This window comes from Pongo abelii, chromosome 9 (assembly GCF_028885655.2).
Source record: "Pongo abelii isolate AG06213 chromosome 9, NHGRI_mPonAbe1-v2.0_pri, whole genome shotgun sequence".
NCBI classification, from domain to species: domain Eukaryota; kingdom Metazoa; phylum Chordata; class Mammalia; order Primates; family Hominidae; genus Pongo; species Pongo abelii.
Window position 1 is genome coordinate 73584076 of NC_071994.2, and position 26650 is coordinate 73610725.

General features: G+C 41.2%; 1 protein-coding gene and 1 pseudogene across 2 annotated transcripts in view; both read right to left on the bottom strand.

Moving 5' to 3' along the window:
* Positions 1–26650, bottom strand: part of STIM1 (stromal interaction molecule 1) — a 231508-nt gene that overhangs the window by 121311 nt on the left and 83547 nt on the right. The gene's annotated exons all lie outside the window — the stretch shown is intronic.
* On the bottom strand, positions 3259–9865 carry LOC103891866 (acyl-CoA-binding domain-containing protein 7-like; annotated as a pseudogene).

A 26650-nucleotide genomic window follows, 5' to 3' on the forward strand; every position in this document is an offset into this window, starting at 1 on the left:
GTTTGTTGAACCCTGTTCTAGAATATCATAGGTAGCATACCTAAATCATATTGGATTGACCTAAAAGAAAGAAATCCAAGGCTGGGTGTAGTGGCTCACACCTGTAATCCCAGCACTTTGGGAGGCTGAGGTGGGAGTTCCCTTGAGCCCAGGAGTTAAAGACTAGCCTGGGCAACATGGTGAAACCCTGTCTTTACAAAAATTTAAAAAATTAGCCAGGCATGATGGCACACACCTGTGGTCCCAGCTACTCAGGAGGCTGAGGTAGGAGGATCGCTTGAGCCCACGAGGTTGAGGCTGCAGTGATCCATGTTTGTGCCACCGAACTCCAGCCTGGGCAACACAGTGAGACCCTGTCTCAAAAAAAAAGAATTAAAGAAAGAAAGAAATCCAATCTTTTCATTAACCTGTATCCACACACATAAATCCAATCTTTTCATTAGCCTGTATCCACACATATCCTACGTAAAGCAAAACTTCGAATAGGCTTTTTAAAATAATGGAAATAGTTTACCAAGCTCTAGGGTTTGGGGCCTCCAGGCTGCACCACTGGCCTGAGGTCAATTAACCAGCACCTTTCCCAAAAACCTACAAGATCCAAGAAGTTTGGGCTTCAAATACCCAGCCTCTGGTTTGTAACCTAAGACAGACAGGTGACCTTTGCTGCCAGCATCAGCTGACATGGAGAAGGATTAAAGGGATTGAGGGTTAGGGAGTACAAAAGCTTGATTCCCCTATGGTCACTGAATCCTGTACAGAAAAACCATGTCAGCCAAAACTCACAAATAACTCCTTCAACCAAGCACGTCCTAAGCTGTCTCTCTGTTCTTCCTGAGACCTTTCCTACCTTCTCTTACGCATTCCAATCTGGCAAGGTTTCCCACAACCATCTGGAAATACCTTCAAAGAGCCATCCATTTAGCAACATATAACTACAGTGAAAAAGCCGGGACTTAGAACACTATCAAAATCCCATCTTCACCAATCACAAACCATAAGATATTGGACAAGTCAATTTATTTGAGCCTCCAATTTCTCATTTGCAAAATAAGGATAATAATCTGCTGCACAGACTTTTTAAAAATAAAATCACATTTGTTAAAACATCCAGCAGAGGGCCTGGTATAGGCTGACATTTAATACATTTGTAGTATCCTTCTTTACCTCCAGAGCAGCAAGTAAACAGTTCCCATCTTCTTTTAACTTCGGCCACTTTCCCTGTCTGACTATGAAGAACCAAATATAGGAGGTATAATCCAATCAACCTGACCAGTCATATGTTCCAGGTGAACGGGAAAGTGGCTCTTTGCAAGACTCTGACAGCAGCCTGTACTCCCACAACATTTATATGCTATCACTGGTAACATTCAACATACTGGGTTTAATGCGTCTTCCCACCAGACTGTGATCTCCATAAGGGATTGGTACCATGTCCCCAACAGCAACAAAAAGCCAGGTTCTTGATAAGATGCTCAGTAAATGTTTTTTTAAAATGAACACCTAAATATTAACTCTACAACTATGTGTAGGATTTCTCTAGAGAAAAAACAGAAGAGTTCTAGGCAAAGAAAATAGCATAGGCATATGTTTTTAAACTTTTTGGTCTCAGGACCCTTTTATATGCATAACATCTTTTAATTACAAAGAACTGTTTAATATTTACCATATTAGAAAGTAAAACAGATGCAGCCATAAAAAAGAACGAGATCATGTCCTTTGCAGGGACATGAATGGAGATGGAGGCCATTATCCTTAGCAAAAGAACACAGGAACAGAAAACCAAATAACACATGTTCTCACTTCTAAGTAGGAGCTAAATGATGAGAACACATGGACACACAGAAGGAAACAACACACACTGGGGTGTTTCGGAGGGTGGAGGGTGGGAGGAGGAAGAGGATGAGGAAAAATAACTGATGGGTACTAGGATTAATACCTGGGTGATGAAATAATCTGTGCAACAAACCTCATATCAGAAGCTTAGTTATGTAGCAAACCTATACTTGTATCCCTAAACTCAAAATAAAAGTTAAAATTTAATTACCTACATTGCATTAATGAATATTTAGCAACATAAAACTTTTGCAAACTGCCTCAGTAAGATTTTTTCTAGATCGATAATATGTTTCATAAGGTATAGATCAGAGCATTTCAAATAAAATTTCCATAAAATTTTGAATTAAAAAAGGAAAGTAAAACACAAATTTTTATTTAGTTATTAATTCATTTTATCTCTTCTTAATAATCAAAACAGATTAACACTAAACAAGTAACACTAAACTCACTGTAGAACAGATAAGCCAAAAGAACAAACAATTGTTAAAGTCTTTGTATACACACTCCCAGAGCAAGACTTTTCTAAAAAGTCAATAAACAACAGATGTTGGTGAGGATGCAGAGAAAACGGAATACTCATACACTGTTAGGGGAATGCACCAGAACAACCTCTATGAAAAACAGTATGGAGATCTCCCAAAGAACCAAAATTAGGCAGCTAGCCAAAGGGTAAGAAATCATTATATAAAGAGATAGCCACCACTCATGTCTGTTGCAGCACTATTCACAATAGCAAGACACAGAATCAACTTTAGTATCCATCAGTGGATGACTGCATAAAGAAAATATTATTTTTATACACACACACATATACACACACACACACACAATACTACTCAGCCATAAAAGACGAATGAAATCATGTCTTTTGCAGCAACGTGGATGGAACTGGAGGCCGCTATCTGAAGTGAAACAACTGAGAAACAGAAAATCAAACACCACATATTCCCACCTACAAGTAGAAGCCAAACAATGTGTATAGGGGGACATGGAGAGTCCCTGGAGGCAGTGGAGACTTCGAAAAGTTGCCAGCAGTGGGGGAGGACGGTAAGGGACAAGAAACTACCTTTTGGATACAATGTACCCTATTTGGGTGATGGATACACTAGGTACACTAAAAGCCCAGGCTTCACCAATACACAATATATCCATGTAACAAAACTGCATTTGTACCCCCTAAATCTATAAAAATAAAATATAAGACACTTTTCTAAAAGAACTTTTACAGACACCTAGTTTAAGTAACCACAGTTTAGTTAACTAGGTAGTTTCAATATACTCCTAATTATTACAATTCATGCTAATAGCAAAAATGTAGATGATACATAGAGTTAAAAGTGCATTTCCCTCTCTAAATGTTAGGTCATGATACCAGTATGATGGCTTTCAAAGGACAATTTTCTCCTATGCTTTATCCTAAATTCAATCTTTTTCTATCAGCTCCTTTGCTTAGAAATACAGGTATTTGGCCAGGCGCAGTGGCTCACGCCTGTAATCCCAGCATCTTAGGAGGCCGAGGCAGGCGGATCACAAGGTCAGGAGTTCAAGACCAGCATGACCAACATGGAGAAACCCTATCTCTACTAAAAAATACGAAAATTAGCCAGGCGTGGTGGGGCACACCTGTAATCCCAGCTACTCAGGAGACTGAGGCAGAATAATCGCTTGAACCCGGGAGGCGGAGGTTGCAGAGAGCGGAGATGGTGCCATTGCACTCCAGCCTAGGCAACAGAGCAAGACTCTGTCTAAAAAAAAAAAAATATATATATATATATATATATATATGTACTCATCACATTGTCCTTTGATATCCCATTTTGGAAATTCAATGCTTCTCATTTGGCTTTGCCTTTTAAATCTAGCATTCCTGGACACTCAATATTAATGTCCTCAGTTATAGTTTGTTTCTAAAGCCCATGGAGTTGTTTCAGTCCTTCCTCATCTGGTCTTGTTTTCAGCTTCCTCACATCTTCTGCAACACTATCAAAATCAGCCTGCAGGGCCAGGTACAGTGGCTCACTACCTATAATCCCAGCACTTTGGGAGGCTGAGGCCTTGCTTGAGCCCAGGAATTCAAAATCTGTCTGGGCAACACAGTGAGACCCCATCTCTACAAAAGCCGAGCATAGTGGTGCATGCCTGCAGTCCCAGCTACTCAGGAGGCTGAAGGAGGAGGATCACTTGAGTGCAGGATGTTGAGGCTGCAATGAGCTGTGATTGCACCACTGCACTACAGCCTGGGCAACAGTGAGACCCTGTCTCCAAAAAAAAATCACCTTTCAGGGACATGGTGATGACAGCCAGGCTGCTACTGCTCTCCAGGCTCTCATTAATTTATTTTAGAACAATAATAAATCTCTTACATATTAATGTAAATAATATTTTTATGGAAAATAATTGTTTTCTGAAAAAATCTCGAGAAGGGTAGAATTGTCGTACATTTTTGCAAATCTTTTAAATGTCTGGCTTAATAGAAGACAGATATAATCTTATAGCTACATTCAACCTATTGTGATGTGTTGTTTTGACTGAAGATCAAAACATAGATATGCAGTTGGAAAAGACAGGAATATTTTACTAGTCAGACTATTGTGGATACCTTATACGAGACTATACCCAAACTCAACAAGCAGTAGGTTTCTTGAAGGTTAGTTGCAATGTGAAATCCCAAACTATACGAATAAACTTTTTGTACCCTCTAACATTAAAATCCATTGGTCTATCTTACACTTTGAATGGATCTTTTATACATGTATGACTTTGTAACATGATGCACTTGTCATTTGGAAACTATTGGTTAGGAGTTAGTGCAGAGTTTCCAAATGTTGACACTTTCATTTATATAATATCAAAATAGCCACAATTATTAATATCACCACTGATTTCATCAGAAAAGCTTTTAATCCAGGAAAACTGTCAATTTCACAGTGACAGATACAAGTTTTCTAAAATCCAGTTTTCACTTAAAAGCTGGAATTTTATCATTGGCAACAAATACTACCAGTTGTTTTCCTTAAAGCAGAAGACGCATTTCATTTATTTACAAGAAAATGTCTGCCAAATACTGAATAACCATAGTTATCTATCAAGTATCCTTTCAAGTAATGATAGTGCTGCCTGAAAAAAAAGAGGTATGTCAGCTTACAACTCAATTGCACAAGTGCTTTCCTTGAGATAACCATCAAACTTCTACATGCAGCAGAAATGCTTTATGCATACTTATATTTCATCACACAGAATACTAAAAGGCATGAACTCATGGGATGCAATTCAATAAAATTAATGATTTCTACTTCTTTGTTGAAAACTTTTATTTTTTTTAACTGACTGTGTGGAGGTGAGGAATACAGTCATTACTAGTAGTTCAGTGCCACTGGTTTGATTTGTGTTAAGGTGCCAGCAGTTTTACCTACCACTGTTTTTGCAACATCAGTACAAAGGTATACATAGTTTTTTTAAGGCAAATAATATATTATTATGAAATGGCTTTGATCTTCTGGATGTCCTGAAAAGGCCTTGCTGCCACCCGCCATGGTCTGAAGACTACACTTTGACAGCTATTGGCAGAAAAAACCACAAAGTCCTTTCCCTCCTGCCCAAATCTCCTCACCTTTCTCCAGGCAGAGCTAATCATTCACTGTTCACTGTTCTATGCTCCAAAGCACTTTGTGCATAGCTCTGTTATATTAATTCTCATGTTATAAGTTGTTCACATACCACATCCAAGTGGTAAGAACCAAGCTTGACTCACTCTATCCCCCAGGGCCCATTATAATATTACCACTAACATCTACCCTGTCAAGTATGAAATCAGTATGTGCTGGCTAAATGAATGAATGAATGAAGAATGTGTGAATTAATTAATTAAAAAACCGTATCTCCCGAAAAGTCAAGGGAATTCTTGAATACAACCCACCAATTCCCACCACCAATATCCATTCTCCATCTAATGCTTCAACTTTCCCAACCACTTTCTGTTTCTCGTCACTAAACAGTAATTCATCCCTATAGGACGAATTTGAAATTGCTAAGTTTTACCAGCAGGGACCCCATCAGTAAGAAGAATTTCTCCCACTTCACCTCTTATTCCTCAGCCAGGACTAGCAAATTCTGCAGCTACTCTTGATGGGATTAGAATCCACCCTCATTCTTGGAAAGGGATCGAAAGACTAAGACTTGAGAATACTAGCCCTGGGAAGATTTTCAAATTTGGCCAAGGACCATGAAGTTCAAGAGATAAACTAGCATGGGGCCTAGAATGGGGATGAGGTGAGGGAGGAGTAAGGGATGGATGCTCTGGCCAGAAATGTAAAGTCTTTTTTTTTTTTTTTTCAGACGGAGTTTTGCTCTTGTCGCCCAGGCCCAGGCTGGAGTGCAATAGCTTGATCTCGACTCACTGCAACCTCTGCCTCCCGGGTTCAAACGATTCTCCTGCCTCAGCCTCCACTGCCACGCCTGGCTAATTTTTGTATTTTTAGTAGAGACAGCGTTTCACCATGTTGGCCAGGCTGGTCTCAAACTCCTGACCTGAGGTGATCCACCCGCCTCAGTCTCCCAAAGTGCTGGAATTACAGGTGTGAGCCACCGCGCCTGACTATGGAAATGTGAAGTCTTAAAAAAGGAACAGGTTTGAGACCTGGAGTTATCCAAGAAAGGTCCCCAGTAAAATATAACATCTCAGCTGAGGCATACAGCAGGCCTAGCCACAGAAAGAGGAGTCATACCCCTAGGCTAGGCAAAACTCAGCCTATCTGAGAGACATTCCTACGCCTGTTAGAACCACTCGCCCTCATATCCAAGAAGAGGACCAGCTCTTCTCAGCAGGGGGCAGGAATTCAAAAGATCTTTTCTTCTGGACAAAACTGGCACTGGTTTCAGCTGCCCAAGCAACACTAACACAAATCACTACAGATTCTAAGCTCTAACTTCCTTTTTCTTTTTGAGAGGGGGGTCTTGTTATGTTGCCCAGGCTGGTTTCAAACTCCTGGCTCAAGCAATCCTCCTGCCTCAGCCTCCCAAATAGCTAGGATTACAGGCTTTTGCCACTGCACCCAGCTTCTAAGCTCTGAATTTTGACCAAGCTCACTTCTCTCCCTGAGGTCGCTCATCAAAAATTAATCAGCTGGGAGCAGTGGCTCAAGCCTGTAATTCCAGCATCTTGGGAGGCCGAGATGGGCGGATCATGAGGTCAAGAGATCGAGACCATCCTGGCCAACATGGTGACACCCTGTCTCTACTAAAAATACAAAAATTAGCTGGGCATGGTGGCACACGCCTGTAGTCCCAGCTACTTGGAAGGCTGAGGCAGGAGAATCGCTTGAACCCGGAAGGTGGAGGTTGCAGTGAGTCAAGACTGAGCCACTGCACTCCAGCCTGGCGACAGAGTGAGACTTCGTCTAAAAAAAAAAAATTAATCCATTGGCCAGGCTTGGTGGCTCATGCCTGTAATTTCAGCACTTTGGGGGCCAAGGTAGGAAGATCACATGAGGCCAAGAGTTCAAAATCAGCCTGGTCCACACAGTGAGATCTCATCTCTACAAAGGAAGAAAAAAAATGTTTTAATTAGCCCAGTGTGCTGGTGTGCACCTGTATTCCCAGCCACTTGGGAGGCTGAAATGGAGGACTGCTCGAGTCCAGGAGTTTCAGGCTGTGTCAGCCATGATCATGACACTGCACTCCAGCCTTGGTGACAAAGCAAGACCCTGTCTCAACATTAATAATAATAATAGGCCAGGCGCAGTGACTCACCCTTGTAATCTCAGCACTTTGGGAGGCTGAGGCAGGTGGATCACGAGGTCAGGAGTTTGAGACCAGCCTGGCCAACATGGTGAAACCCCGTATCTACTAAAAATACAAAAAAATTAGCCGGGCGTGGTGGCGGGCGCCTGTAATCCCAACTACTCAGGAGGCTGAGGCAGGAGAACCGCTTGAACCCCGGGGGTGGAGGCTGCAGTGAGCCAAGACCACGCCACTGCACTCCAGCCTGGGCAACAGAGCAAGAATCTGTCTCAAAAATAATAATAACAATAATAATAATAATAATAATAATAATAATCCATGGCATCAACTATATATACAGGTCCATGTTGAGCAATGCAATGAGATATACTTCTGAGTTCCACCAGCAATTCTGACTTTGCACCTCATATGGCCTTACCTCAGTCAGTTTATAACTATAGTTATTTGAAGATATCTGAGGACACAGCTTGTGATTCTCATTTTTCATAGCATTTGATTACACCTGACACATGATATATTTATTCCTTGGTTTGCTTATCATCTATCTCCCTCCACTAAAAGTAAGGTCCACGAGAGCAGTTGCTTTTTTGCTCACTGCAGTATCCCAAGGGACTCGTACAGTGCCTGACACATACTAGGTATTCAATAGAGAATTTGCTGAATGAATGAATAAATCTTCGCTTTCCCTAATTTGCAAGGTAGGTTTCTCCTCTCTGACTTTTTTTTTTTTTTTTTTTTTGGAGACAGGGTCTTGCTCTGTCACCCAGATTGAAGTGCAATTGCATGATCATGGTTCACTGCAGCCTCTGCCTTTTGAGTTCAAGCAATCCTCCTGCCTTAGCCTCTCATAGTGTTGGAATTACAGGCATGAGCCACTGCGCCCAGACTTCTACATGAATTTTAAATGTCAGAATTTTTTTCTAAATTCTGGGCTCTCTTCTTACTACACTCTTTCCTAAAGTGATTTTACCTCTTCTCATACCTTCAGTTACTATTTAAAGAAATTACTATTACCAAGTCCTAAAATTATGTTTCTGGTTCAAGTTTCACTTAGGACCTACAGAAACCCACAGAACTCATCTACCTAGTAGACATCACATGGATGTCTCTCAGGCACTTGAACTAGTTAAGTTCCAATTCTAAATTCATTTTTTCCCTAACCTTCCTACATTTCCAAGTGCTTATGTCAGAAGCCTTGACATCTCACTCTCCTTCACTCCCCACATTTAATCAATCACCAATCCTAATTCAATATTCCTTAACTATTCCAAATCTTACCCTCCACACAGCATGCCTCTCCCAGAGGAGATAATCTAAATACTTAATGACCAATCAGCAGAAATGCTAGCTATAGGCGGTGCTAGTGTATACTAGCTGAATATCCAACCTAGTCACTCTCTGCTTATAATCTTTCAAAAATTTCTCATTATTCTTAAGATAAAGTTAAAATTTCTTAATGTGGCCTGCAAGGCCCAGAATGATCTGACACCTGCCATCTTTCTGATTTCATCTCCAGTAACTCCTGCTTTTTTTTCTATAACTTCATATTAGAAGTGAAACTCCTGACTACTCTGGGCACACTGCTTATGGGGTAGCCCTGCTGCACAAGGAGCAGTAAAAAATAATAATAATAAATTTTTTTAATTAAAATTTTTAAAAATAAAAGAGAAGTGAAACTCCTGCTTTTTATGATCCTTCTTTACACACCATTTCTTCCCTCCTCAGCCTTTCCACATACAGCAGTAGTTCTCAACCCTGGCTGCATAGCAGAATCACTTAAGGAGCTCTTAAATTGCTGATGCCCAGGCCCTACCCCAGACCAATTAAATCAGTATCTCTCTGGGTGGGGCCAGGCATAAGCTGGGTTTTTTAGGGTTTTATTTTTTCTTTAATAGAGACACATACCGTAAAGTACATAAGTAAATATATAGACAATTTTAAATATACATTTTTATATTATATATATTCAATTTTTATGTAATCTATATGTTCATGTAACTACCACTGAAATAAAAAATATAGAACATTTCCAGGAAGGCTCCACCCTTCTTGCCACTTTCCAGTCAATACTACCATGAGTAACCATACCCCATAGTAACCACATTCTGACTTGTATCATCATAGACGAGTTTTGCCTGTTTTTGACCCTTATAAAAATGAGGCATGAATATTTTTAAGGTACAGTTACACATAATAAAATGCCCTCATTTTTAATGTACTGTTAAATGTGTTGGACAAACATACATACCTGTGTAACCACCACCCCAATCAAGATGCAGAACCTTTCCATCACCCCAGAATATTCCTACTTAGTCCTTCCCTGCCAATCCTCATTCTCCCTCCCCACACAACCACTGATCCAACTTCTATCACTATAAACTAGTTTTGCCTGTTCTAGAATTTCAAATTAAATGGAATCATCAATATGTACTCTTTTGTGCCTAGCTTCTTTTACTCAGCAAGATTTGAGATTCAACCATGTTGTCACGTGAATCAGTAGTTTGTTCCATTTTGCTGCTGAGTAGTATTCCATTGAATGGCTATACCACCACTTGTTTCTCCACTCATCAGTTTTTGGCTATTTTACAAATAAAGCTATTATGAGTATTCATGTACAAGTCTTTGTGTGAACCTATGTTTTCATTTTTCTTGAGCAAATATCTAGGGTGGAACTGATGCGTTTACACAATAAAAGTATGTTTAACATTTCAAGTAACTGTCAAACTGTTTTCTAAAGTAGGCATATCACTTTATACTCCCACCAGACATGCATGATATGTCCAGGTGCTCCATATACTCCCTTATACGTGGTGACACTAGACTACAGCCCAGGTCAAGAACCACTCAGAATTCTTTCTGTATGGAAGGCTCTTACTTCTTTCTTAACCTGCAAATTCTGACTCATGCTGCTGATCTCCACTTAAATATCTTTTCTTCAAAGATCCTGACTCATTCTCCCTCCCAAACTGGCTTAGGCCCACATTATACATTCTCAAAACAACCTATATTTTTCACTTACAGCTCTTTTCACAACAGTAATTATTTCTGTGATAATTTGCTCAATGTCCATCTTCTCCACTAAATTGAAAGCTCCATAGTGGCAGGAACCATGGCTGTCTTGTTCATGGCTGAATCCTGGCTGCTAGCACCTAGCTTAGTCCCTAGGACAACAGTTAGACTTCAATGAACATTTGTTGAATGAACAAACAAATGCACAGAAAAACTTGTTGAATGAACAAATTCAAAAAGAGATGAATAAACACCATCCTCTGCACACACAAAAAGTACTAGGAGAATGAGCACAGTATATGAATTACAAAGTAAAATATGGCAAGGGGCAAGAGACCACACAAGCAGGAGTTACTACTGAAAAACAGGTAGAAGAGAATGGGAGAAGAAGGAAGGGCAACCCAAACAAAGAAAGTCCAAAGGCAAGGAGCACAGCATCTCACACAACTTGACTTATTAAAAGATCAGGAATTCAGGCCAGGCATGGTGGCTTAGGCCTGTAATCCCAGCACTTTGGGAGGCTAAGGATCACCTGAGCCTGGGAGTTCAAGACCAGCCTGGGCAATATAGGGAAACTCCATCTCTATAAAAAATACAAAAATTAGCTGGGAGTGGTGGCACACACCTATGGTGCCAGCTACTAGGGAGGCTGGGATGAGAGGATTTCTTGGGCCTGGGAGGTCAAGGCTGCAGACAGCTGTGAGCATGTCACTGTACTCCAGCCTCAGCAACAGAGCAAGACCCTGTCTCAAAAAAAAAAAAAAATAGAAGATCAAGAAGTCAATACCGATTTTACAAAAACTCCTGGCATAGAATGGGAATAATGGATGTTGAGATCACATTATTATACTCAGACTCTAAATGGCACAATTGAAGGGAATTTGGAGGGCCTCAAGGGCCATTGCTCTTTTAACACCTGGAGAAGAAAATTGAGGCCATAAAATGGGTTGTTTTGCCCTAGGTCGGCCAGCAAAGAAGTGGCAGAACCAGATTAGAAGCCACACTAACTTCCTATACCACGTCCTATGGCAAGGCTATAGTTGAGTGATCTGGATCAGCCTATGCAACAGGGCTCCCTGGCATTACTAACTCTTACTTTCCAAGGCAACAACGCAAGGGCTGTGGGGTGAGGAAGCAGGGGTTCCATCAAGGGTTTTTTGTCTATTAATGACAAATACAAGAAACTCTATCTGGGCTTGAACCATTCCCCAAACAGGGTAAAATACAACATCCTTGCTTTGCCTTAAATTCTTTAATGTTCAACCCTCTGAAACAAACTAGCCAAAAACCTCTTTCTCATTAGAACTTAAATATAAAGTTTAAGAATCACTAGAGAAGGAGAACTGAGTCTCTGGTACACCATGCTGGGAGGAGCAAAAAGGGAAAAATAATATGCTTCTGCTAAACCTAATCATCTGCTAGAAGAGAAGTCTCTGGCTATCTCTCCTCCAGGGTGCACTCAGCTACTCCTTCTTGTGTCCCATTTCCACCCTCCTCCTCCTCTAAGCATTCTTTTCTTCAAATTTTGATCTCACAAGAAGCCTCCTTCCAGACGAAAATGGCTAATCCCTACAGCTAGTCACCACCAAACAGGCCTTGACCTCAATAACATGGGCTTCTGATGCAGGAGCTGTCCAACTGTTATGACACCCTTTGCCCACTCCTTGGTTTTCCATAAGGCTTCAGACTCCTGGTAGACAGCCTATTTGCCTGCCCTTTTGTTTCTATGACCTTCCTGACTGAATTGAAATTGTCTGACTAACTCCCAGATCAGTGTTCACATGCTGGAATACCCATTTCAACACTTATTTAACACTTTCAAGCAGCTTTTGCTGATGACTGAACTAGCTGAACTAGGCAAAGGCACTGGGAAATCAAACAATAACACACGCTTCTCTGGCCTCCAGGATCCCCTTTTTCCCCAATCCCTAATTATTGAAATATGTATTGAATTGCAGAGGTAGCAAATATGGGTCTTTGAATTCCAACTTTCCTATACATTGACTACTCCTAAGGATTAATGTTCTTACCTGAAAAATCAGTCAAGTCTTTTGAAAAACAGTAAAGCTCTATACAAATGTTAGTTGTTCATCCGTCAGTTTTCTAGTCTCTGCTTAACCTGGAAGACTTTATTTTATTTATTTATTTATTTATTTATTTATGAGACAGGGTCTCACTCTGTCACCCAGGCTGGACTGCAGTGGCAAGATCATGGCTCACTGCAGCTTCTACCTCCCAGGCTCAGTCTCCCAAATAGCTGAGACCACAGGCATGCACCACTGTGCTCGGCTAATTTTTGTATTTTTTGTGGAGATGAGGTTTCACTATGTTGCCCAGTCTGGTCTTGAACCCCTGGGCTCAAGCAATCCACCACTTCAGCCTCCCAAAGTGCTGGGATTACAGGCATGAGCCACTGAGCCTGGCCCTGAAGTCTTACCTTCCCAACAATAGCAAAGAGAGTCTTTGATTCTTCTGGTGTTCCCCTGTGTCTAGCCCAGTGCTGGGCAGCACAATATCTGGTCTAGAGACAACTGAAGCTGCATACTGATTTCAAAGATTTGCTATCCCAGGTTTGGAGTCCCACATACCACAGGTCTTTATGTACTAAAGCTTCCAAGAAGAAAGACAGCCCCAGAAGAATTAAATCAATACACACTTGTTCAAAAGCTACCCCAAATTATCTGACTGGCGCCTGACCCAAACATTCTTGTGTCCTAGCCAGCACTCATCAGGGTCTGAGATAGCCAAAAAAATAATTACAGACAACTCAAATGGCTTTCTGCTGGGAAAAGTTTTCTGAAAGTGTTGGAGTGGGCACCCAAGGACTTACCCAGATAAAGGACAACGCCTGGGGGCATGTCCAACCTATCAGTGGACCCTCTAAGATTATACCCTTCTGGGTTCAATCAGTAAGGCTGGTTCCAACAATCAGTCCCAATCACAGCAGCTCTAAGAGCACAATGATAAAAGCCTTGAAAATATAAACACTGAGGAACCAGGCACACCACTGCATGGGGTAAAAACAATGTGGATTCCAGTTTCCATAGTAATAAGAGGACAGACTCAAACCTCCCAGGCCTCTTGCTGGCTGGTTAAAAGAGAACACATTCCTGGGCTCCAAAAGAGACATGAACTAGGAGAGAGCTTCTCATTATCTTTCTGCCCCATATAACCCTCCACTCAGACAATAAAAGAAAGATAACTGGCCCCTCTTTGTCTTTTCTTGGGAGAAGATAACCAACAGCATCTACTAAACAATGTTGCAGTCAAGATGATCATTCTAGGAACCAGGTTCTGACTCTCTTCCTGCAGCTGAAGAGCAGCCCTTCCTTACAGGACGCCTTTCTCAGCTGGGGTAGCAGAGTGTCCTCCCTGAAAGGAGACTATCCAGAATGAAGTCTGCCTGAGCCTCCTGGCAGCCCAGGCTCCTTAGCCCTGCTCCCTCCCCTGCACAAGCCTGATCTGATTTCTAAGGGCGATACCTCTATGCCAAAGCAGTTCAGGCTTCTACATCTCTTGCCTGGGTTACAACAGTTTCCCCACTATTCTCCCTGTCTCTGTTCTAGTTTCTTTCAAACTCATCCTCTACCAAACAGTGAGTACAATTTTTCTAAAATTCAAATCTGGGCCAGGCACAGTGGCGCATGCCTGTAATCCCAATACTTTGAGAGACTGAGGCAGGAGGATCACTTGAGCCAGGAGTTCAAGATCAGCCTGGGCAACAAAGCAAGATCCTGTCTCTACAAAATAAAACTTTAAAAATTAGCTGGGTATGGTGTCATGCACTTGTAGTCCCAGCTGCTCAGGAGGCTGAGGCAGGAGGATCCCTTGAGCCCAGAAGTTTGAAGTTGCAGTAAACTATGATCGTACCACTGCACTCCAGCCTAGGTGACAGAGCAAGACCTTGTCTCAAAAAAATAAAATAAAATTCAAATCTGACTAGATAGCCCTCTGAATAAAATCCTTCACAGGCCCACACAAAAACCTGTACATAAATGTTCACAGAAGTTTATTTGTAATACCCAAAACTGGAAGCAGCTCATATATTCTTCAACAAGTGAATGGTTAAACTCCAGTACTTATGTACAATGGTACATGACTCAGCAATAAAAAGGAATGCCCAGCCAGACACGGTGGCTCATGCCTATAATCCCAGCACTTTGGGAGGCCGAGGCAGGCAGATCTTGAGGTCAGGAGTTCAAGACCAGCCTGACCAACATGGTGAAACCCCGTCTCTACTAAAAATACAAAAATTAGCCAGGCGCGGTTGTGCATGTCTGTAATCCCAGCTACTCAGGAGGCTGAGGCAGGAGAATCGCTTGAACCCGGGAGGTGGAGGTTGCAGTGAGCCGAGATCGCACCACTCCACTCCAGCCTGGGCAACAGAGCAAGACTCTGTCTCAAAAAAAAAAAACAAATGAATGACCTATTGATACACACAACTTGGATGACTTTCCAAGGAACTGAACTGAGAAAAGAAAAAAAAGAAAGAAGCCAATCCCAAAAGGTTATATACTCTGTGATTCCATTTATGTAACATTTTTGAAAGGATAAAACTCTAGAAATGGAAGGCAGAGAGAGGTTAGGAATGAGGAATGGGGTTGAAAGGAGATGGGAGTGGTTAAAAAGAATAGGAAGGATCTTTGTGGTGTTGGAATAGAACTTTATACACATAGATGAGTACAAGTAAAACTGGGAAATCTGAACAAGATTGGTGGATTTTATCAATGTCAGTGTCAATATCCTGGCCATGATATACTATAGCTTGTCCAAAATGTTACCATGGAGGAAACTGCAAAGTTTTCCAGTGATCTCTCCATATTATTTCGTAGGACTCCATATAAATCTACAATCATCTCAATAAAAATTTTAATTTAAAAAATCCTTCACAGGGTTCCCAAACTCCCTTAACAGTGATGCATAACTTTTTTCAGTGAGGAATTCCAAAGAGCTCCATGTAATGATAGATATGCTTTTACTAACCACTGGTTGAAAAATGACTGAGGAAATAATATGGATTCATGAGACACCCCTCAAGGACCCCTTTCACGGATTCAAGTCCCCAAGACTAGGAATGCTTGGCCTTTGTAATGAATATAATTTAGAAAAGCATACAAGACTTTTTCAAGAGGCTGTCTCTATAGCATTTTCTAGCCTTATCTCCTGCCACTCAGCGGCTCACATATACCCTACACTCCCACCATACTAAATTACTTTCAGTTCCATAAATATGCAAGGCTCACTTTGTGGCTTTGTACATGATGTTCCCTCTGCCCGCAATATCCTTGCCCCATTCTGCACCTGACTAATTCATACTCAGGTTTCAAGATTCTACTCAGGCTTTTTCTAATTTCTCTAGGGGCCTTCTCTATACTGACCCCTGGGGTTTGATTAGGAGTCCTTCTTCTGTGCTCTTATAGTCCCTGTGCTTCTCTTTATCACAATTTGGACCAATTACTTAAATTCTGTATGCCTACATTTCTATCTGTAAAATAAGGAGAAAACAGTATCTACCTCATAGGGTTGTGAGAATTAAATGAGTTAATACATATAAAGTGCTTCAAATAGAGCATGGCACATAGTAAGTGTTCAATTATTACCATGTTATTTTTGTTGTAATTGTCTAACTAGTACACTGAAATATCTAAGCAGAAATTGGTATGTGCATTCATGTCTAGTCTGGCATATAGTAGATGCTTGGTAAATATTTGAGAAGGGAATTAAGGGATCTAAGGTTGGGGCAGGAAGGTACAATCTAAATTAATGGTAGAACTGGAGATTTAGAGGATTGGGAATAACTGCTAAGAGCTGGAGGTGAGTACAGGTTGGAACTAGGAATAAGATAGACATATTTAGAAGATAAGTGTAAAAAGACCCAGACTATTATAGATTGAGAACTTGGATGAATAAGCACAACTGAGACCTGCTTATACATATCTTCTAAACTGGCTCACGTAGGGCTCCTTTGATTTGTCACCATAATTTGTTATTGTAGAGCTAGAAAAGTTGTCTAACCTTTTGGAGGCACTATTTTTTCATCTGTAAAATGCAGCATAATAATGTATTTTTCTAAATAAGTAAGATTATGCAAGCAAACTACATAGCCTACAGATTCAAGTAAAACTAGCTTGTTCTTCATAAATATTAGGTTCTTCTCATCCCTTAATTTTTTTCTCTTATATATTAAAAAAAGAAAAGATAAGCCCCTTGGATAATAACTGCCTAGTGTTGGAAGTTCTGGCCAGGGCAATTAGGCAGGAGAAGGAAATCAAGGGTATTCAATTAGGAAAAGAGGAAGTCAAATTGTCCCTGTTTGCAGATGACATGATAGTATATCTAGAAAACCCCATTGTCTCAGCCCAAAATCTCCTTAAGCTGATAAGCAACTTCAGCAAAGTCTCAGGATACAAAATCAATGTGCAAAAATCACAAGCATTCTTATACATCAATAACAGACAAACAGAGAGCCAAATCATGAGTGAACTCCCATTCACAATTGCTTCAAAGAGAATAAAATACCTAGGAATCCAACTTACAAGGGATGTGAAAGACTTCTTCAAGGAGAACTACAAACCACTGCTCAAGGAAATAAAAGAGGATACAAACAAATGGAAGAACATTCCATGCTCATGGGTAGGAAGAATCAATATCATGAAAATGGCCATCCTTCCCAAGGTAATTTACAGATTCAATGCCATCCCCATCAAGCTACCAATGACTTTCTTCACAGAATTGGAAAAAACTACTTTAAAGTTCATATGGAACCAAAAAAGAGCCTGCATCGCCAAGTCAATCCTAAGCCAAAAGAACAAAGCTGGAGGCATCACACTACCTGACTTCAAACTATACTACAAGGCTACAGTAACCAAAACAGCATGGTACTGGTACCAAAACAGAGATATAGATCAATGGAACAGAACAGAGCCCTCAGAAATAATGCCACATATCTACAAGTATCTGATCTTTGACAAACCTGACAAAAACAAGAAATGGGGAAAGGATTCCCTATTTAATAAATGGTGCTGGGAAAATTGGCTAGCCATATGTAGAAAGCTGAAACTGGATCCCTTCCTTACACCTTATACAAAAATCAATTCAAGATGGATTAAAGACTTAAATGTTAGACCTAAAACCATAAAAACCCTAGAAGAAAACCTAGGCATTACCATTCAGGACATAGGCATGGGCAAGGACTTCATGTCTAAAACACCAAAAGCAATGGCAACAAAAGCCAAAATTGACAAATGGGATCTAATTAAACTAAAGAGCTTCTGCACAGCAAAGGAAACTACCATCAGAGTGAACAGGCAACCTACAAAATGGGAGAAAATTTTCGCAACCTACTCATCTGACAAAGGGCTAATATCCAGAATCTACAATGAACTCCAACAAATTTACAAGAAAAAAACAAACAACCCCATCAAAAAGTGGGCGAAGGACATGAACAGACACTTCTCAAAAGAAGACATTTATGCAGCCAAAAAACACATGAAAAAATGCTCACCATCACTGGCCATCAGAGAAATGCAAATCAAAACCACAATGAGATACCATCTCACACCAGTTAGAATGGCAATCATTAAAAAGTCAGGAAACAACAGGTGCTGGAGAGGATGTGGAGAAATAGGAACACTTTTACACTGTTGGTGGGACTGTAAACTAGTTCAACCCTTGTGGAAGTCAGTGTGGCGATTCCTCAGGGATCTAGAACTAGAAATTCCATTCGACCCAGCCATCCCATTACTGGGTATATACCCAAAGGACTATAAATCATGCTGCTATAAAGACACATGCACACGTATGTTCATTGCCACATTATTCACAATAGCAAAGACTTGGAACCAACCCAAATGTCCAACAATGATAGACTGGAATAAGAAAATGTGGCACATATACACCATGGAATACTATGCAGCCATAAAAAATGATGAGTTCATGTCCTTTGTAGGGACATGGATGAAATTGGAAATCATCATTCTCAGTAAACTATCGCAAGAACAAAAAACCAAACACCGCATATTCTCACTCATAGGTGGGAATTGAACAATGAGAACACATGGACACAGGAAGGGGAACATCACACTTTGGGGACTGTTGTGGGGTGGGGGGAGGGGGAGGGATAGCATTGGGAGATATACCTAATGCTAGATGACGAGTTGGTGGGTGCAGCGCACCAGCATGGCACATGTATACATATGTAACTTACCTGCACATTGCGCACATGTACCATAAAACCTAAAGTATAATAATAATAATAATAATAATAATAATAATAATAAAAGAAAAAAAAAAAGAAAAGATAAGCCCCTTGGATAATAACTGCCTAGAAGAAGAGAAAGGGAGATATATGCGAAACTGACCTATACAAAACAAAGCACCAGAGCTTGAGAAAGGGTAGATAGGTACCTAGAATTATTCTCTCTCTAGCTTTCCATGTCTAATACTTTCTGACCCTTCAAGGCCCAGGGAAGGCCCTGGGATGCCTTCTTTAACTACTCCGTGCCCTATAAGTCTCCCATTTTGAGGTCAGAGTATTGAGCCTACACTGGCCAACGGACCACCTCATAAGAGCTCTTCTAAACCTAATTGTATTCTGTTCTCATGTGGCCTGTTAGCTCCTCTAGAATGGAACTTGAGTGTCTTTTTGCTTTCTCCACAAGAACAGAATTAAGAATACTGTAACTGTCTAAGGGAGAAAGGGAAGATGAACATGTCAGGAACTATGTTGAGCACTTCTACAACATATGTTGTCTCTTTGAAACTCTGTAAAGTCAGTACTTTTATTATCCCCAATAAAAAACAAGAAAACTGAAGCCCAGATACAATAAGTGACTTCCCCAAGGTCACCTATATGTTAAAAGTAGGGCTGGAAGTAGGATACAGTCTGTCTCCAGAGCCTTGATAAGAATAAATGCATACAGGTGCCTACCTGGTTAACAATCACACAGCTGATTTACTGAGCAATTCAGTGACACCAACTTCTCACCTCAACTCCTCTCTGCTGCCAACTGAGTCTGGGAGAGCTTTTTGGCTTCCTTTCTTTCTCTTATTTTGTCCAATATAGGAAATGCAAAGGCAGCCCACTGTGTCTCTTGTAGGATGGAGTATGTGGAAAAAACAGGTGAAACAGAGGGCCCCCATCAGCGGTAATAAACAAGAGCCAAATATTCAACATCGGAGCCAGAAAGCCTCCCTCGTTAAAACTTTCTGGCTTCAGAGAGGAGGAAATTGAACCCTGAGAGGGGAGGTCGCTTGCATAAGGTCATACAGCTGAGCAGAGACTGAAACTCTGTCTTCTGACACTCAAATTGGTGCTCACTTTGGTCTACCCTGTACCAGGCTATGGAGACAGAACTACAATATGACCTGTCAGGCCTGTCACTAAGTGCAAAACCCAAAAGCTGTAAACACAGGAAATGGGCTGGGATGAGGTTCAGAGAAGCAGCAACATTCGCCAAGTTAGAAGTGTTCAAGGGTTTCCTGTCCACAGCTGTTAACTGTCACAGAAATGTTCCAGAAACCAATACAAGGCAGAAAGAAAAAAAAAAAAAAACACTAAGAATGAGGAGAAAATATTCAGGCTTATACATGCCTTTGTAAATTATTCAAGCCAACATACTTAGTTTTACAGATGAGGAAACTAAGACCCACCCCCAAAAGAGAAGTGATTTGTCCAAACTCATATACAGAACTAAGGACTCTTACAAAGCACTGAGTTGGTTCAAATCATTCATTTTAATGATGAGAGCCTGAGACACAGAGAGGGAAAGGGCCATGCCCAATGTCACACAGTCATACAGTGGCAGAGCCAGCACTGGAACTCAAGGCTTCTACCTCACAGGCCACTGTGCTTCCCACTGGTTAGAGTGAGCCAAATAAAGTTATTTACCTGGAGTGATGTGGGTAGTGTTTTGGCCCTGGAAAAAGTATAGCAGGTCAGGAAACATAATATAAGCAGGATATGGTAATGGCTAACAATGACAGAACCAAACAGGGCCAGCCTAAAGGAGCCAAAATTAAAATGCTTCTGATTGCTTAAGACACTTGGAAAACTAAGAGGCAGAAAAATATTCTGGCTATTTTTAGGAACCTAGAATCCAACGAAGAACAAGCAGGGCAGGCAGATAGAAAAGGCCAGAAATGCTAAGAATAATCTCAAAGTATGCTACTTTCTTTGTCCTAGGCCAAATATCCAGAAAACATCACCTCAGAAGCATCTCTGGGTTTAGCTCACTATAGGGGTACTATAGTAACCAGCAGATTCTTGGGTTCCACATGCACACAGCCAACAGGTATGGAGAGGAATGACATTTACACACTTCCTGGCATTTCATATTAATTTAATTCTCACATCAGGCCTACAGGACAAATATTTTGATTCCCATTTAACAGATATGAAAACTGGGGTGTAGAGAGGGCAAGTCTCTTGCTCATGATCATAAAATTAGTATTGTATATGGCAAATTCAGTATTCAAATGTATACTATTATTCAAGAAATTCCTATCCAGTGCCTGCTGTTCCAACCCCATTGATATAGTCGGGATATTCTTCCCTACCCAAATTTCATGCTGTATTGTACTCTCCTATGCTGGAGGCGGAGCCTGGTGGGAGGTGTGTGGGTCATGGGGGCGGATCCCTCCTGGCTTGATGCTGTCTTCGTGATAGTTCTCACAAGATCTGGTTTAGAGTGTATGGCATCTCTCCCCACCCACTCTCTATCTTGCTCTTGCTTTTACCATGTTAAGTGTCTGCTCCGTCTTTGCCTTTCACCATGATTGTAAGCTTTCTGAGGCTTCCCTAGAAGCTAAGCAGTTGCCAGCACCATGCTTCCTGTAAAGCTGCAGAACCATGAGCCAGTTAAACCTCTTTTCTTTATAAATTACCCAGCCTCAGATATTTCTTTGTAACAATGCAAGGATGGCTAATACACCTGTGCTAAGGACTATAGATATAATAATAAAATAGACATGGTCCCTGGCCTAACAGAGTTTCAATCAGGGAAGAAGTTAAGCAATAATGATTATTATAATAATACACAACATTATTTTTTTCAAGACAGAGTCTTGCTGTGTTGCCCAGGCTGGAGTGCAGTGGTGCAATCTCGGCTCACTGCAACCACTGCCTCATGGGTTCAAGCAATTCTCCTGCCTCAGCCTCCAGAGTAGCTGGAATTACAGGCACGCACCACCACGCCCAGCTAATTTTCTTTTTTTTTTCTTTTCTTTTTTTTTTTTCCGTAATTTTTAGTAAAGACTGTGTTTCACCATGTTGGCCAGGCTGATCTCAAACTCTTGACCGCAGGTGATCCACCCGCCTCAGCCTCCCAAAGTGCTGGGATTACAGGCGTGAGCCACCATGCCCAGCCTACACAACATTTTTGAATGCTTACCATATGCCAGGCACTAGTCTACACTCTCCATATATACTGCCTTATTTAAATTCTCACAATAACTGCCAGTGAGGCAGTTGCCATTATTCTCTTCATTTTACAGATAGGAAACTAAGGCACAGAGCAATAAGTAACTTGCTCAAGAGCACACAGCCAGTGAGTTGCAAAAGTAAGGATTCAAATCCAGGCAGCTTGACTCCAAAGCCTATACTCCTAATAGCTACCTCCAAACAAGCAATGGTAAGACAGCCTCGTGAGTACTGTGATAGAGGGAAGTCAGAGAATATGGAGGGCCTTGCTGGGACAACTGGGTCACCCATATTATATAATGAGGAGTCACTAGATAAAGACAGGAAAGAACAGAAAGACGAAATTGAGCATCGAGGACTAGGCTATAGTAGCTGATTCCTCCAGAGATAGGAAAACCCTAGCAAGAAATGATGGGATGGTGACCAGAGTCACTACGCTCCTGCTCTGATTAGGGTACCATCACCTCTACTGTGCAGAGCTCTGTCATCCAACAGCTCACTGATGCTCACTACAATTCAAGGAGTCAGGCAGAGCAGAGATTCCTGATCCCACTTGACAAATGAGGCCCACATGGCGGTAGTGATTTGTCCTAGGTGGCACAGTGAGTTGGTGACAGAAGAAAGTCTCTTGCTTAAATTGTGCTCTTTCTACTAGACTACTCTGTCACAAAAGGAAAATCCAAAACATAGTATTGATGAAGAGTTAAGAACTGTAGATTTCTCTGACCATTCTCTTTTCATCTTACCATCACTCCCATCCCACTCCCCCCTCCACTCCCACTACACAGGCACAGAGAGTTCTGGCTGCTTAAATATACTCATGCTCCCTCCCTTGGTGCCTCCAGAGGCCAGTGATTTAATCAGTGAGTTAATCAGGCACGAAACCTTGGCTGCCATGAGAAGCCATGTCCTCAGGGAAACATTCCCCTCCATCAGCTCATCCACAGCATACAAATCTTTAAATGGCAATTAAAGAATTGAGAAGAATGCTGAAAAGAAAAGCCAGGGGAAACACCCTGTAAAAGGAAAACATTTCACATTATCTCAAGTCTGCATAGAAGACATAGAATTTGGCCCCAGCCTAAGGCCCCTTCCTCTAAACAACTCAGTTGGGGTCTTAAGTTCCTAAAAGAGAGAAAATGTGCTAAAAATCCATCATTAACTCATTAATTAATTCATCTGTTCATTCATTATTGATGTCTATTCTGTACATAACCTATGTTAGGTGGTAGAGCCACACAACTTAAAAAAAAAAAATCTCTGCCTTCAAGAAGTTTACTTTCTAGCTTGTAGTTCAATATAGATGAAGATATCCTTTGACTAATACATTTGCTTCTGTCACTTATGTGAATCTGTGTATATACGTGATAATTTGTTTTCTTTAAGTCATAGTGATATGACTGTGTAAGATATGCAAAGGAAAAATGAAAGGAAAGTTGTCTTTGTTCCTTAGTATGATTTTCCATCTATTCTAGGATAATTTTTTGTTTGGTTGGTTTTTGTGTTTTGCAGAGACAGAGTCTCTCCTGTTGTCCAGGCTAGCCTCAAACTCCTGGGCTCAAGTGATCCTCCCACCTCGGCCTCCCAACGTGCTGGGGTTACAGGTGTGAGCCACTGCACCCGACCTAGAAGACGTTTTTTTTAACTGTGAACTGGCCTCCGGCTCTCTTGGAAAAACCTATATTGAGCAATAATCTTTTTTTATTAAAGCACAATAGCTTTACCAGAAGAAAAAAAAAAGTTTACCAGCTTACAGTCTTTATTGTCTGGTGAAGAAGACAGGTAATCAAGAGGCATTGCATGGAGGTAAGAATAGGTATGGTGTGTGATCAAGTTACCAGCCAAACCAGGACTTCAACCCAGTTTCTCTATTCCAGTTAACGATGCAGAAAAGCACTCCTTAAATGGCCATGTAATATTTAGACAGCATGTGGCAATCTTATCATGTGAGTAGTCCCCATTTTCTACTAGGAAATATCTACAATCACAGGATATACCAGGTTCTGTGGAAGCAAGTTGACTAATTCTTTCCTAGGAGTCAAGGAAAGGCTTCCCAAAGAAGATGCCCTCAGAGCTTGGCCTTAGGAAATACAAAACATCTAGATGACAGAAGGCTGAGCATGCACAGACACAGATGGCAAGGTCTCTAAGAGCAGACTAGAGGGTCCAAGGCTCCTAGCAGAAGAGTTGCCTTGGGGTAAAAGAAATGATATAACCCTGGTTGCTTTAACAATGATAACATCCTTCTGGGGTGTCTGTTCCAGGCAACGTCCATCTAACTCTGTAAAGAACCTAACTACTCTGCACTCAAAAAGCTCTAAGCATTAGCTTGAGACTCTACAAGAAGTTTCTCTATCTTGCTCTCAAACACTTACTTCCTCCCTTGCACACTAGCCCCCAAAGCAACCAGGAGCACATTACCTCATAAAGAGGTCTGCTGATACCACAAATGGCCTTAATACATGAGACTTAAAGCCAGCCAAAATGAGAAATGATCCAGTTCAAATGCAACCTTTGGAGGTTTTAACCTTCAGCTGGCCAAAGATAAAGATAAAAGTCCTTTAATGCTGTATAAAGAGAGAGCAAAGCAAACCGCCCATACGAAACCACAGTTCATTGAGAGGAAATCCAAAATCCAGTAGTCCCTGCCACCCTACCGGTCCATCACCAAATCCATGTTCCAGCTAGGCCCACTCTAGGCCCACAGCACAGGCAGTACTACAAAGAAGGATAGGGTAGGTTCTCAGGAACTCTCCTGGGGCAATCCAAATGGAAGAGGGCAACTGTCTATGGTTCTTTCCCACCCTCAACACTACCCCAAACGCCAGATCAGCCTGGCCCTTATGGGACTTAGAAGTCTACAAGGAAGCTGAAAATGTGTCATCCAGGCACCTCAGACCACTCTGCCCAGGAAATGGAGGCTACGCATAGTGAGACTGCCTGCTATAAGTGGTCTAGATATTACATGGCCATTAGTGCTTCTCTGCACAGCTCACTGGAGTAGACAGACCAGGTTGACGTCCTGGTTTGGCTACTAACTCGATCACACACCATATCCATTCTTACCTCCATGCAGTGCTCACCGATGATCAAATTCTACCCTACCTTCAAACCCAATCCAAGTACTGCCTTCTCTAATGAGATCTGCCTGCCTTTTACAGTCATCAGTGATCACTCTATTTGTATTTGAACATTTTTTAATTGAGATGTAATTAAAGCCTATTTTTGATCATGTTATATACTCAAAAATATGTATAGACAGGGCTTGGTGGCTCCTCACTATAATCCCAGAACTTTGGAAGGCAGAGGCAGGAGGGCTGCTTGACTCCAGGAGTTCAAGACCAGTCTGCACAACAACATAAGACCCTCTCTCTACAAAAATAAAAAATTAGCTGGGTGTGATGGTTCACACCTGTAGTCCCAGGTACTCAGGAGGCTGAGATGGGAGGATTGCTTTAGCCCAGGAAGTTGAGACTGCAGTGAGCCACAATCACACCATTGCACTATAGCCTGGGCAACACAGTGACACTGAGACACTCTCTCTCTCTCTCTCTCTCACACTCTCTCTCTCTCTATATATATATATGTATACACACACACACACTCTCTATATATATATGTATACACACACACACACACACACACACATATATGCTTCTTCTATGGCAATACTGTTTGCTACAACACTGCTACATTCCTTTCACCAGAACTCAAGTTATTTGACAAGGCTGCCCAAGTCCTACACATCTACTGCCAACCCTACCAAGAATTACTTTCAAATATAACAAATGTTTTGTACTGCTAGGTGATTTAACATGGACACACCCTATCTCAAGAGCCCATTGCCAACTCTCCTCCCTCTAATTCATCCTGCACCTCCCAGTCAGATCTGTTTTAATATCACTTTATGCAGGCCTCACCTTGCCTACTGCTTTCCTGGATCTTCATTACCTACAGCAGAAGTCTTCCAACTGTAGATATCAATCCCTCAGTCAGTGGATCATTTTTGTTTTTTTTAATTATCAGAGTTCATCAGTAGAGGCATGTACTCTTTTGTAAAAGTTTTGTTTCATTTAAATAATAACAATAAAAATTATAGCACCTTACATGTATGTACCATTCTGTGTCAGGTACTATTCTAAGCACTTTATATTTGTTATCTCATTCATCCTCACAACAACCCTATGAGGTATCATTATCGACATCTCCATTTCTCAGCTCAAGAAACTGAGGCACAGAGAAGTAAACTAAGTGGTGGCATATAGAGACAGGCAGTCTGGCTCTAGAGTCCAAGCTCTTAGCTACTACACTACACTGAAGAGTACAAGAAAGGCCTTTCTATAAATATAAATATGTGCATATGGCATAAAAACACTTCCTATAAAAACATCTCTTTCAAATAAAGTCCAAACTTCTCTGTTTCTTTAATTTTACTCCACTGCTTCTTCTATGTATCCTCCACTCCCCTCAGATTGACATTCTCTGTGGGACCTGTTCCTTCATTCATGGCTTGCCATCCCCCCTTTTCTCTTTCTCCAAATGCTAACCAACCTTTCCAGTTTAGGTCCTCCAGGATGGCTCCTTGAAAGGGTCATAGGGGAGGCAGTCAGTGCATGGGGGTATGCTGCTTCCCAATAGTTCGATGCC